Below are 14,834 nucleotides of genomic sequence, written 5' to 3' on the forward strand. Positions count from 1 at the left end.
GACCCACAGCGTGTCCCAATAAACCGTCTGCATAATTTATTAGCGTGATATTAAGGTATAACTTAATGGGTAAAGTGGAAATAAGTTGACCTACCTAGGTTTTCCTTGAGGCAGAAAGCTTGAGCGTGCCCACCGCCTGCGCCGGGGCTTTGTTTTGGGTTGTTAACATCTGAAAGGGGCGTACGTTTAATTGGGACACTCTGTAAGCAGGCAGTCTGTAAAAGATGCTGTTATTTCCATCTCCTCCGCTGAGCCAACTACAAGATTTCATCAGTTGCTTCAGTGTGAGCAACCTGTCCATTTTTCCTGCCATCCTCCGGCTTCTTGTTGTCATTTCATTTCTGGGAAAGTTGCTGGCCGAAGCTTTCCTTGAGTTCAGGAACCCTTTCCGGAGCATTTGCTCGGTGTCAGGCCCTGGAGGGGGCGTTGTATGAAGCTGGAAAAAAATATGTCTGTCTTTTCTTGCGCTGCATCTCTAACTTCTAACTTTTTTTTCACTGCAGCTTTGCTTTTATTCCCTCCGTCCCTGTTGGCCGACTTTCCTTTTAAGCCCTTGCCCCATCTCCGTGTCGCAGTATTGCTTGTGTGGAAGTTTTCTTCTGTTCCTGCGAAGATATGTGCTTCAGTCTGTTCTGCCTCTGTTCTCTGGCTGTGGGGACGTTTTTAAGGTCACTCTTCCCTTCTGCTTGTAGCTTTAATTGTTTAGAGGGTGGTGGAAAGAGAGTTAATCGGGCTTTTTGATTGATTTTGGCCTTTCAGGAGTCTATGTGCTTACCAAATATAAATTACATTGCCGCTTGTTGAAGTAAAAACTAAAAATACAGTTGGATTGTAGAGGGAGCAGTTTATGTCCTTCTGGTGACAGGTGGGATTTTTAAACCAGCAACTTTAAAGATTTTTAATTCTTTATGTAGTTGCAATGTGTACCTTTCATTAAAGGAAATGTAACTCATAGTGGTTCAAATTTACAAAAAAGTAGAGAGTGTGTGTTTGCTCTACTGAATGATCTCCTGTATCATAGGATTGTTTTAGGTAGTAAATTTCCTTACTGAATTCAAAATTGTTTTGATTTACACCTGTCTCTTAATAACATGTGATGCAAAGTGGCCTCTCTGATGTTGACATTTTCCTGTAATTTTCTGACAGAGTCATTTCTGGTGTAAAATATTTGTTTGGATGACTCTTTAAAAACACCTAAGAAACAGCTGTACCAGAGTGCCTGGGTGGCTCAGTCAGCTAAACATCGGACCCTTGATTTCAGCTCAGGTCTTGATCTCAGCGTTGTAAATCCAAGGCCCACGACTGGCTCTGTGCTGGACATGAAGCCTACCTAAAAGAGAGAGAGAGAAAGAGAGGGAAAGGAAGGAAGGAAGCAAGAAAAAAAAAGAGAAAGAAAGAGAAATCTGTGCAACAAGCATGCCTCTGCCACATCTGAATTGTAGTTTTGGGAAAATGGTATTTTAATATTGCAGTTGATAACTTTTTTTATGTTTATTTTATTTTTGAGAGAGAGAGCCAGAGTTCTGGGGTGGGGGGTGGGGGGGGCGGAGGAGAGGGAGGGGCAGAGAGGTAGAGAGAGAGGGAGACACAGAATCCAAAGCAGGCTCCAGGGTCCGAGCTGTCAGCACAGAGCCCGATGCGGGGCTCCAACTCGTGAACTGTGAGATCATGACCTGAGCTGAAGTCGGACGCTGAACCGACTGAGCCACCCAGGCGCCCCATAACTTTTTTTAAACAACTTTTTATTACGGAAAACATGCAAAAGTTGGATAACTATAGAGAATCCCCATGTATTGGTCACTTAGCTTTGACAATAATTAACTTGTAGCCAAGGTCATATTGTTTCATGTAGTACCTCCTCCCCCAAACTAGGTTATTTTGAAACAAATCCTAAACATCATATAATTTTACCAGATTGCCCCAGACTGTTAATCTGTCACAAAATTTACTTTTAGTGAAATCCTAGTTCTCATTTTGTTTATTGGACTTCGCATCTTTGTTTATACATGATTATCATACAGCAGAAAAAGAATGAGCTGCCACATTAGCTCTTGGTTCAGTGCTTTTCCCACTCAAAGTCATGTCCAAAATGTTGCCTTGCTTCTTTGTGTACAAAAGCAACAGTTCTTGAGCTGTTAATGGCTATAATTGAAAAGCCATTTTCGTTTTCGTGGAGACCTGTTAAACCACTTCTAATGGAGAATAACTTTGTGTCATAGTTAAACTATAGTTAATAATTCATAATGAAACTTTCAAAGTTTCTTTACCGTGGTATAAATATGCTGCTGTCACCTCAGGTTAAGAATTAAGCAAAGGGTATTTGCTTTCCAAACTCTGTTGTAGAATTATTTTTAGTAAGTATGAATGAATTTCACAGCATAGATGCTCATGATTTTTCTTTCCTGTCTATAAAGAGATTTTTTTTTTCCTAGAATGGAGGTTGACAGGAATATTGCATAAGTAAGGAATCATTACTTAATTTTCAAGTTTCTGGTCATGGACACTTCACAGTTTTTAGACCTGTAATGTAATTTCAATTGTGTATGTTTACTTTTGAGCTTGATCAGGTGTAGTGAAAATGGATGTTAGGTTTTACTTGTTACAATCTGAGAGATGGAGAGGGATATGAATAGCTCTTAAAATTAACTTAGGAAAAAATAATTTGGTATCTAAGAAAGGGCACAAAACGTACTTTATTTTTAAAAAAATGCTTAGTGCTTCCCAGGAGGCTTAAAGTAAAACTTTTAAGTATTTGGAATTGTTACCATAAATACAGTTTGTTCAGACTTAAATTGCTCTCTTTTAAGATTCAGCCAGAAAACCCATTTATATACAGATTATTTTAAGTTTGGAAATGAGCATGACTCATAGAACTTCCCCCCCCCCATCTCTGAAGTCTAACCCATTAACATTATTCTGAGTGTAATCTTCAAACGGTGGCCTATACTGTGCTGCTGTATCCAGCCTCCCCTCAGTAAGACAACGAAGATACTTACTATAGGAGTCCAAGTGGGTCTCCGCTTACTGAGCAACTTTCTCTTGCTCTTAGGGGATGGAGTGAAAGTGAAATTCACCAGCATAAAAATGAAACTTTCATGAAAAAGACATCTTTTTGTTGGATGTCATAAGTCAGTTCCAGGGACCTTGTTTTTATGATCCTGCAAACTGGATCATCTTATTTGCTGTTACACTTAGTGACAAGACTTGTTCGGTTTGTGGAAATGTGAATTCTTCCCCCTCAAACAAGAGCTTTTGGCGTTGCTTTCTTTCTCTCGGAATGGGATTCTGGGGCCTTCAGAAGTGTTTAAAGAAGTTTATGACAGATTTTGTTTCACACTAGACCTTTTGCGTCACACTAAACCTATAAAAGCTTGTTTTAAATTTTCAACTTTTGGTAACAGAGACCTTTGTGGCTAAAATGCTTCTGGTGTAATTTTCTAAATGAGCTTTTCCTTAAATAAAACCTCATTAAAAAAAATCAAGGCTTAACATTTATGCTGTTTCAAAAAGTATAATTTACAAGTTAGAGATTGAACTAGAAGACATGTTATTCACTATCCTTATTTTTCCCCAACATTCTATTATGAACATTTTCAAACCTATAACAACATTTAAAGAATTGTAGCGTGCACCTCCGTATCTACCATCTGCTTTCTGCTGTTGACATTTTACTATACTTGTTTTATCACGTCTCTTTGAATTCATTAATTCATTTTATTTTTCTTTTTTAAAAGGTTTTGTTTTTGAATTTTTTAAAGTTTTATTTGTTTAAGTAATCTCTGCACCCTGCGTGGGGCTCAGACTCATGACCCCAAGAACAAGAGTTACATGCTCTTCTGACTCAGCCAGCCAAGTGCCCCCCATTTTATTTTTCAGTACATTTCTTTTTTTTTTTTTTAATTCATTTTTGAGAGAGAGTGAGCAGGGGAGGGGCAGAGAGAGAGGGAGAGAGAGAATCCTAAGCAGGCTTCGTGCCGTCAGCAGAGCCTGACATGACATGGGGCTCAATCTTAAGACCGTGAGATCTTGACCTGAGCTGGAATCCAGAGGGTGGATGCTTTGCTGACTGAGCCACCCAGGTGCCCCCAGCACAGTTAATTTTACATCGAGGCAGCTCTATAAGGTGTTCCTAGGACTTTAAAAGCTTTGTTGATATTTGTTTCCAATTTTGCTTTGACTCTAGAACTTTTTGCTTTCTTGAAATGTTTAATGAATTTTTGCACCAATGTGTGCTTATCTATAAATCAAGTGTTACAAAGTTTGAATAATGTTGGCCAGATCCTTTGTTCTCACCTACTAAAGAGAGAATAGGATTACAAATATATAGCTGTGTTAATTGTAACAAATGCCAATAGATGGATGACTTGGATATCTGTTGCTCTAAACTAGAAAATCTTACCAAAGGAAATTATTTATTATTAAACGGTAAAGTGGGGGAAATAACTGCAAAGAGCTTAATTTTTAAAATATTTACATTCCCATAGTAGTGAATACGGTTGATGTAAAAGTAATTTATGTCACTGGATAAGAGAAGGTAGACACAAATTCTCCACAGACTTTATTATAGTTTCTGGAATTACACATGTGCATTTATTTGTCAAAGGAGTATATTCAGGGGGTTCCTCCAAAGTAAGTATATTTACTGAAAGCAAAAGTGGGAAAATCTATCGAAGAAAGTACTTGCTTTCGATTAAAAATTAGTCTTCTAAATATTAAATTTGTAGCCCATCTGCTTCTGTTTAATCTGGAATCTAATTTGGGGGAGAAGTGTGATGATTTTGTGAGTTTATAACAGTAATGGAACCAAACTAGGCTATTTTTTTATAATGTAATACAGAGGTCATAATTGTTCTAGAAGATTTTTGTTATGTCTACCAGACTACAAAGTCTAAAAAAAATGTACTTAAGTGCCCTGGGGTCTTTGCCTTAAATGAAAATGATTGTTCATTAGATTGTCTCTATATTTGATGTAGCTTTAGAACTGGTTGCCCAGTGAGTGGGTTGATTTTAGTCAGCATGTTCTCTGTTCCCATTTAAAATGTTTTTTACAAGTGGTGTGTAGCTATAAGCTTATATTTATAGATGTTTATGTGGCTGAGGACAGGATTAGTAAATTTGCTGGATAATAATACTTGCTACTATTTATTGAGCTCTTAAACCATGTGCTAGGTAGGTTAGGATTACAGGATGAGGGTTACTTGATGCAGGAAAGGAATCTGAAGGGTCAGATTGAATTTATCTAATAATATAAAAAGCTGCTGTTCATCAGGCTCTTCCTTTGTGCTAAGAGTTGAAGTAGACGCTTTATGTTATATTTCTGATACTCGAAAACGTCTTTGCAGATGTAAGTTCATAGTGGCTGAGGATACTGAGGCCTGTCTAGGAGGCCAAGTAACTGTAGTGGGGTCCTGAGTTCTATCCATTGAACCATCCTTCGTCTCTAATTATGCTCAGGTGCATTTTGTTTAGGGTAATTTTTTCTGTGTGTCACCAGTGCTTTACCATAGGTAGGATGATTTTTGTTTACCAGAATATCAGACCAATTTGAAAAAAAAGTCTGTATCAGTAATACTCAATTTTTAAAATGAACCCTATCATTCCCTTGAAATAGTTTGAAGACTTACGGTTTCCTGGTTTGCTGTGATGGATTGATACAGTCAAACTAAAACTTTTAAGGTGATTCAGAGTTCGTGGAGTTGGGGGAACTACTTAGAAGTAAACGGGGAGAAGGAGGTTTCATGAACCTGTAGGAGGCTCTCCCCTAAATTATTGCTGTAATCATTCATGAAGTTTGCTAAAAATGATTTATGAGCTGTAAATAAGGTTGTTAAGAAAATCAGTTTCTTTATTTTTTTTTTTCATGTTTGTTTATTTTGAGAGAGAGAGAGAGAGCAGGGGAGGGGCAGAGAGGGAGAGAGAATCCCATGCAAGCTGTATGGGGTTCCATCTCATAAACTGAACTGTGAGATCATGACCTGAGCCAAAATGAAGAGTTCGGATACTTAACAAACTGAGCCACTCAGGCACCCTGAACATGATTATCTTTAAAATTACAATATTCTACTTTATTGGATATGAGTTAACTAAACTTCCAATTAACTTTATAGGGCCAGGTGGCTGTTGCCCTCTTTGCCTCCTAGCCATTTCTAACATCCATTTCCTCACTGATGGTATTGGGAATATTTCATGTAACTTTCTGTTTGGTATTGAACTGCCTCCCGAACAGTTTCTTTTTTATTTTCTTTGAATTGCTGATCTCCTTGAATAGGAAGGCTCTTTGGTTCTCCACCCTGGCGGTAGTCCTCTTTTAGGGTTAGTTTTAAAAGGCTACATCAGTGAAATGAAACCTGTTGTTTGGACTTGGGGTTTTCATGAGTTGGTGTGTGAGTTTCCATTGTGTGTTTTAACCTCAACTGAGGTGACCGTGTAGTCTGTAATGACATACGTGTGTCTCATTAATCATGAAAAGGTGTTGGAAATGGGTCTTCTCTGGGGATGAAGTGAACACATGCTCCTTCCTAAATTGTCTATATCGGCTCCCCTCAGGCACAAGCTTTTTGATTTAACTAGATCTTGTCTGATTTTCTCACAGTTTTACTTTTTGAAGTCCGTGCTTTCTATAGATTAAAATTAACTGAGGCATGAATTTTCTACTCTTGCAGATTCCACCCTGATACAAACAGGGCCATTGTCTGCTGATGGCATTGTGATTTCGTACAGAATGCTAGGCAGTCCTTTCCTCGGTCAGAAAGAAGATAATTTATATGTAGTGATAAGTCTGATTATGCCTGGAGGCTTATGTTCTTTGTTGCACAATTTAACCAACTTGCTCATTGAAGCTCTGTGACCCTTCACCTAGATGACAAATAGAGTTAGGTAAATAGTTTCCTTTTGGTTTGTAGTATAGTGAACCTTTACAGTCTGGAACATTCAGAGTATGACTACTGGGTACTGATTTTCCTGTTAACAGACTTTACCTGTTTAAGCACCAAACATAAAAAAAGAATAAATTTTTTTTGGAGGGAGGGATAAAGTTCTTTCTAATTTTGCTTTTTTTTTTCTTAAATTTTTTTCTTTTTTAAAATATTTTTTTAAATGTTTTATTTGGAGAGAGAGTGCATGTGCTTGAGAGAGAGTGGGGGAAGGGCAGAGAAAGAGGGAGATAGGGGACTCGAAGTGGCACAGAGCTGCTATCAGCACAGAGCCCAGTGTGGGGCTTGATCTCACAGTTGAGAGATCATGACCTGAGCCAAAGTTGGATGCCTAACCCCACTGAGCCACCCAGGTGCCCCAATAATGTGTTTTGACTGTGACTTAACATCATTTTATAATATCAATTGCAGTGTACCCTAAGAAAGTGATGGCTGTTAAACATCAGCCATTCCATTCCAACCCTGGCATGGAATATCATACTTTACAAGCATTTCACCTACATTACCAATTAATCCACCCGAGAAGTACACAGTTATTATTTTACTATCATATGAAATTGGTGGTGGTAACCCCATTTAATATATTAAAAGGTTGAAGCCTCTTGCCCTATTAAATGAAGCATTTATCATCCAACTGAGCACCAGAGTTGGGACCCAAACTCAGATTTCCAGTCAGGAGTTTCCTTCCACCATACCAAACAACACTGTGCTTAGCTGGTTTGCCCTTATCCTAAATCAGCATTTTGCAGCTAAGGGGTCTTTGTGTTCTTATGTATCTTCTTTAGTTATGATGTGATGTGTGATCATAAATGATTTGTTACTACAAGTTAAAATGCCACTGTGAATTCTTAATTTAAGTTTGTGTTAGGTTCAAGGTTGTTCCTGTACAAATGTGAATTCCACAAGGACAGGGACTGTATCTTATTTGTGCACCCCTTTGTCCCCAGTGCCTAGGATACTGCCTGCAAATAGGTGTTCAGTAATTGTTGAATGAATAAAGCAATGAATGTAGTAATTCACTGTTTTGCATTCTAGTGTGTGTGCTTGAGTGGGAAAGAAAGAGATTTGGGCTTAACCCCCCAGTCTGTCTTCTCTACCACTGCTTAGAGAGAGTAAGTGCTGTGTAGATACACTGGAAACAATCATGACGGCTTGGGATTATCATTTGAAAATGGTTGAGGGATTTCAAAAACTGAGTTTGCTCACAGGAGTGTGAATGTGTATGAGTGTCAGCTATCCTTGTATTATGTAAATATGTCTGAAATCCAAATGGTTGCACGCTGCTATATTTCTCTCCCCTCCTTTTTTTTTGTTGTAAAGTTGTTGGTGATTGTTTCTTACTGTTGTCATGATGTCTGATTCTAGCAGCTCCCTTTTTCCAGTCTTATTTATTTATTTCATTCTAATTTTTTAAATTTCTGGGTTGGACTAGAAAACTTAGATACTCAAACCTAACCATAATGGTTCAGCACAGATAGGCTTGAACTAAGGCAAAGGCCCCAGGAGTAAAAGGCATGAGCTCTCCAGGGCGGTCTTAGCTATCTCTTTGGGCTGCTCAGAGGCCGTTTTCAGGTTTCCACTAATGCTAGTCTTGTGAATGGGTGAGATTATGGAGCAACAGGATTCTAGATTGTTAAATTGTTAGCATAGTATGCGATTTACAGAAGGAACTTTAATTGTTAAAATACTGTAAAACAAAGGAGAATTTATTTTATTTCTGAAATTTTGGACAGTGAACAGCTATTTCCATCCTCTGTTAAGCCCCAATAGCAGTGAGGAATTGAAATGAATGAAATTACTTAATGTTGTAAAAATGCAAAAGGCATCTCAAGGTAAGGAGTTTTCTTTGTTACTGACTGCAACCCGGGTTTGAGCTGCGTATGTCCATTTATATGAGGATTTTTTTGAAAATACAATACAGTATTGTATATGTATTTTCTCTTTATGATTTTATTAATATTTTCTTTAGCTTGATTGGAAGAATACTGTATAGAATACATATAACATACAAAATATGTGTTACTCAACTGTTTATGTTGTCGGTAAGGCTTCTGGTCAACAGTTAGGCTATTAGTGAGTAAGTCTTTGGGAAGTGAAAAGTTAAAGCCTGAATTTTCCACTCTGCGGGGTGAGGGATTGGCACTCCTAACCCTCTTGTTGTTCAAGGGACACCTGTACTACCCTTTAAAAAGGAAGATACCTGTAGCTAAATCAGACCTGAGAGTTTGAGAATTAAACTCTTATGTCTCCTGAAATCCAGTTCTAAAGAACGATTATGGTTTGGATTTACTAGAGCTAATGTGCTTTTTTGTACTGTGCAGTTTAATATAAGAATATTTATGTACAAAGTGCCTTTTTGTAAAGTTTCCCATGCAATTGTATTTGCATCATCAAGCATATGGTAATATTTATGAGCAGAATATTTAGCCAGTAGTTTAAAAAAATCCATAAGTTTAAAAATCAGGCTTGTGTGATCAGACAGTATATGATGTCCAGTTTCTTTCTTTAAAATTAGTTTCGAGGTATTCACAGCTCTCTTGTCATGTCTCCACAAAGTACTCTTTACCCAGTTGGCAGTTGTATCTTTCCTGAATTCTGCAGTGTGCTGCTTTAAGCCATGACATCATGCTTTCAGACACTTCCCTACCTGTAAATTTTAGGTTTCCCCAAAACTTGAATAGTATATATCTTCATTTTCAGAAATGATCTACTCTAATAAATTATTATTGTTTCTTATTTTCTAGGAGTTTCCTAACCACATAACCTCTCAGAACTGAACCAAAACAACATTATTCCTGGAGCACCTCTTTTTAAGGTACACGTAATTTGGTGCTATAATTTCAGGCCTGTTCATAATCTAATATTTTTTGAACTCTTGAATGACTTGTGTGGAAAATGACTTTTACTTCTGGCTGTAATATTAGAGAAACAGAATAAATCGTATGCAGTTTGAATTTCTTCTCATTCTTGAGATTTAATTAGAAAGTAAATACAGGGAAGGTTGATGACTAGAGTGGAAAGCCCTTTAGCCTGTACTGCCAAATACTTTTTTTTTTTTTTCAACGTTTATTTATTTTTGGGACAGAGAGACAGAGCATGAACGGGGGAGGGGCAGAGAGAGAGGGAGACACAGAATCGGAAACAGGCTCCAGGCTCTGAGCCATCAGCCCAGAGCCTGACGCGGGGCTCGAACTCACGGACCGCGAGATCGTGACCTGGCTGAAGTCGGACGCTTAACCGACTGCGCCACCCAGGCGCCCCTGTACTGCCAAATACTTTAAATGTTGAGACATGAAAGTTGACCACCAAAACTGTCTTTTTTTTTTTTTTAATTTTTTTTGAGATTATTTATTTTGAGAGAGAGATAGAGTAAGCACACGCATGCCAGCAGGGAAGGGACAGAGAGAGATGGAGAGAGAGAGAACCCCAAGCAGGGTCTATGCTGTCAGCACAGAGCCCAGTGCAGGGCTAGAACTCACGAACCACGAGATCATGACCTGAGTCAAAGTTCAAGAGTCAGATGCTCAATTGACTGAGCCCTCCAGGTGCCCCTAAAGTTGTCATTAAACATAACTTGGTTGGTGAGCATCCTGATTATAGTGGCTTTTGTCGTTTGCCTTTCAGATTGTTAATGTAAAACTTGGTTTTCAAACTTGCGGAACTAATCCAACATTGTTTTCTGTCATGAGACAGGGTTATGAATCAAGCTCCATTTACCACTGTCTGCTTGTGATGATCTGGACCAAAAAGATTTTACAGTTTTATGTCCGGGCACTGTGAAATACACTGCACCTGTCATACTGCCTTTTGTTTTTAGCACTTTACCTCAGAGCTAAAAGCATATCATTATACCGTATCCCCGAGGTAGTGATTAGTGGACAAGTTAAACCCAGCTTTCTTTGGGAATGAGGAAATTGAAGCATAAGGAAATTAGAGAAGTTGTACCAGACTCAGTGAATGGATTTACACTGCGTTTATTTAATGCTTTTCTTTTCAAAAAACTGAATAACTGTTACAATGCCTCAGGATTTTTTCATTGTTTCAGCTCTCAGATTGCTACAGCTAAAGCTTTGTCAAATATCCTACTACAAGGTGTCTGGGGAAACTGAGGCACCAGGCAGTGGATTGCCGAGAATTAGGTGGATAATTGCTATTTTGTTTGGGAGTAGAACTGAAAGCCACAACTCAGAAGTTTGATCTGATTTAACATTGTTGGTTGCTACTTAGCAGCAAGGCTGGTTTCTTAGAAACTGGGTCTTGACTCTGGTCTGTTTTGCATGAAGATGATGGTAAATGCAGTCGTGTTTCTAGGTAGACGGCACATAGTTACAGAGTACAATTTCCCTTTTCTGAAAGGAAAAGCCAGTTAACTTTATATTAAACTAAGCCCCTTCTTATTTAAGAATAGGTCACACAGTACTACTCTTAAAAATCTCCAGCAAATCATGAATAGTTATTCATTTTGGTTGGTTTAAAACATTTTTGTATGTTTTTATAAGTTTAGATTTTAAAAAACACTTCCGTGTTTACAAGAAATGATGTGTTTGACTTTAGTAATTTTTAAGAATTCCTCCTAGGGAATGGGAGAGAGGAGGTTGATAAGGTTTCAAAGCTAGGAAAAAAGTAAGGTTTGCAGCTTATTGGGCTGTAGAGGTAAAGTGTTTTTCATCTTAGTATACAGTTTGGTGTGATGGTTTTTATAGGATGAACAATTGAGAATGAATTCTCTTTTAGGAAGTGTTTCTTTAAACAGATCACCCAGTGGTTACATTTGTGTGGAAAGAAAATCCTCTGCTTCCCACTTGGCACTGAGCCACGTGTGAGACAGGGGCCACATTCAGTCACTTGGATGCAAAGATCTTAACAGCCTGAGCTTCCAGGCATTATTTTTGGCTGATTTTATTGTTTTGCAAGTGATTATGCCTCCTTGGGGCTACTTGTCCCGTCTTTCTTTTGAGCACCAAGTACATCGTGGTCTGTTTTGTTTTTCCCTCTGTCTTAAGTAGTTGGGTCATATTTCTTTTAAAGAACCTTTTAATTATCGGGTAATTTGATATATGGGCCTGCTATGGGATATTATTTGCTTGATAATGCTGTTATCTTTTTAGAATTGATTATGTAGGAGTACAGCGATTGCTGTGTTTCTGTTTTTGCAGCTGCCCTGCCTACAGGTGTTTGGATGATGTTTGGAGTCAATGAATTGCTATTCTGGGAATCAGAGTGGGGATGGTGGGTGCTGGTAGGGGTGAAGATAGGGAGATAGGGTGAGTTTATTTGTAGAAAACATATGACTGCATTGCAATTTTTAAGGTGTGTCCACAGAGGATCTTGGAAATAACTGTTGAATTTAAAGGAATGATGTGGGCATTCTAGATGTATTTTAAGGCTATTGTAGTACTCTTGTATTTGTGTACCCATGCTATGTAAGATTTGAGGGAGGACTTTGAAGGAAGAGGTATTTACTAAAATGTTTTTGGCTATCGTAAAAGCTTGTCCAGAATTGGGATGACTTTTTCTTTTCCTTTTTTCTTTCACACACCTTGTTTGGAAACATCGCTTATGGCAAAGGGGAATGATGTGTTGAATACAAAAGTAAAGTCATATATTACGGTAGCTACAAATTGGATATTAAAAATGATGTTCTTCCATAATTGCTGAAGTACTTGTTTCATATAACAACATTTAACAACCTGGTAGTTGAAAGTAAGACTATGCACCCTTATAGATATTTCTGTAAACCATTTCTGGAAGGATCAGCCTTCTTGTGTATTAAACAGATCACTCATTGCATTCACTATGGCCTAGACTTGGTAAATCACTGCTGAGTGAGGAATTTGCATTTGTGCCTTATCACTTTTTAACACATTACTTGTAATCTCTTTATTTATTTTGAAAGAGAGAGTGAGAGTGTGCGTGTGAGCAGGGGAGGCACAGAGAGAAAACGAGAAAGAATCTCAAGCAGGATCTGCACTGTCAGCATAGAGCCCCATGTGGGGCTCGATCTCACGGTTGGTGAGATCACGACCTGAGCCAAAAGCAAGAGTCAGATGCTCAACCGACTGAGCCACCCAGGCACCCCACGTAGATATAATTTTTTAAAAATGCTTTTGTAGTATTCATGTGCCCATATTCCCCTTCCCTACTACCCATTAAAAAGTACTTGACACTTGTAAAAAGGAAGCTGCCAGCCAAAGTGAGACTCTTTGTTTTTATAAGAAGACTTTTGTATCACCAAGCCAAATTTGGGACTTGGGGGAGTTGGAATTAGTCTTTTAAAAAAGATGGTACCCCTAACTCTGCCCGCAATCACTCCTCTGTGTTATAGTGCTGATTATTTGTGCTAGATAAATATAAGGATTTGAGAATAAGATGAACATATTATCCTGAGTTGGTGTCTAAAGCTCTTCAAATAAGAGAAACCAGGAGATTAAAGGCCCTCATCTGTGCTGGAGGCAGGGAAAGAGCAACGCAACACAGGCTTAACAGTTAAAGGTGTTTCCAGAGCTGGGGAAAACTGAAGTCTTTGTGTTTTCAATTTTCAACCTAATTTTACTGTGTGTAAAATATTGTTCTTTTATAAGAAGACTAACAAATCATTTTAATCTCTTTTGAGTCCCTAATGTGTCTGGTGGAAAGTAATCCTTAAAGATAGGCTCAAAAGAAAAGACAAGTTTTCATTTAAGGTTTTAATCTTCGGGACAGAGTACTGAACAGCAACAGATTCTACATTTATACAGAAGTAGTATCTCCAGAATTCCATGATTCCACTAAATGCTGCTGTGAACTGTATAATTAGCAGTAGTGAAAAGCTTTATTTGTTCAAATTATGTGGGTAAATAGTATATTTTACCCTATTTGTAAACTACGTTAGCTGCCTGGCTTCTCCTTGGGAGAGGAACATCTGTTTGGGTAAAATATTAGCCTCAAAATTTTTTTTAGAGCCTTTTGAAATGAAAAGGAGATTTTCTTTTCCTAAAAATATAAGCTATTTATTAAATTAGTAATATTTTATTTTGTTGGTTGGTATATGTATACTCAAAATAGCATCCCTGGTCCCTCTATCCACTAGATCCCAGTAGGTCATCCCATCCTCCAGTTGTGACAAACAATATCTCCAGACATTGTAAGATGTCTTTGGGGACGAAAATTGTCACCTCTTTAGAACCACTGCATTAGCTTCTCTTTTCAGGCTTAAAGACACATAGAAGTGTTCATGTGCTAATGAGTACTGTTTGTTGAATTTTACTATTGGTCATGGTGGAAATTAAAAATTTGTAAATTACTAGGGTTTTAGGAAATTTCTATTTGCTGTTTTGAACTACTTGTTTCAACCAGTTGTTATAAAGATACAATGCCAGGTGAAGATGAGGTTAACATTTTGGGGGCAGTCTTAATTAAAGGCCATTTGTTCCCTTTTTCAACTTCTAGAAAATCTGTGTATTTATGTCTGTGACTGGAGATGCTGGTTGTGGGCCTGCTGTAGACAGCATTAGCCAAAACAGATCCCCTGGGGCCCTACCCTTTCTAAATTTAGTTCATTCATTCAGTCTCCTCCTCTGAGAGCCACCCAGGGCAGGGTTGGGTTGCTGCTTATGGGATGCAGGTAGGCTCTGGAGCAGACGCTTTGCTTTTGACTTATTTTTTGACCTGTAACCAGCGGTTGGTGTTGTGCAGTTGTGAGTGCACTATAGATGATTTGGGGAAGGGGTGGGGGGAAATGCCATTGAGGCAAAGTGTAGAAGGAGGGAGTGCAGGTGGGTGGGGGGGCATCGAGAGAGAAATATTTCTATTTTGACAGCTGAAGGAAATCAGAATAAGGACACAAGGTCCTAGCTAATTTCTGGGTGGTTCTGGACTTGTTTCTTGACATTGGCAACTCGTCTGCCAGAACAGTTATCTAGT

General features: G+C 38.3%; 1 protein-coding gene across 8 annotated transcripts in view; it reads left to right on the forward strand.

The window, feature by feature from the left end:
* STAU1 (staufen double-stranded RNA binding protein 1) overlaps positions 1 to 14,834 on the forward strand; it is a 55,047-nt gene that overhangs the window by 786 nt on the left and 39,427 nt on the right. For all 8 annotated transcript variants that reach the window (XM_030309445.1, XM_030309444.1, XM_030309442.1 and 5 more), the window contains exon 2: positions 9,677 to 9,747. The gene's annotated coding sequence lies outside the window, so the exon portion shown is untranslated. The remainder of the gene's footprint in view (positions 1 to 9,676; positions 9,748 to 14,834) is intronic.

Source organism: Lynx canadensis, chromosome A3 (genome assembly GCF_007474595.2).
Source record: "Lynx canadensis isolate LIC74 chromosome A3, mLynCan4.pri.v2, whole genome shotgun sequence".
NCBI classification, from domain to species: Eukaryota; Metazoa; Chordata; class Mammalia; order Carnivora; family Felidae; genus Lynx; species Lynx canadensis.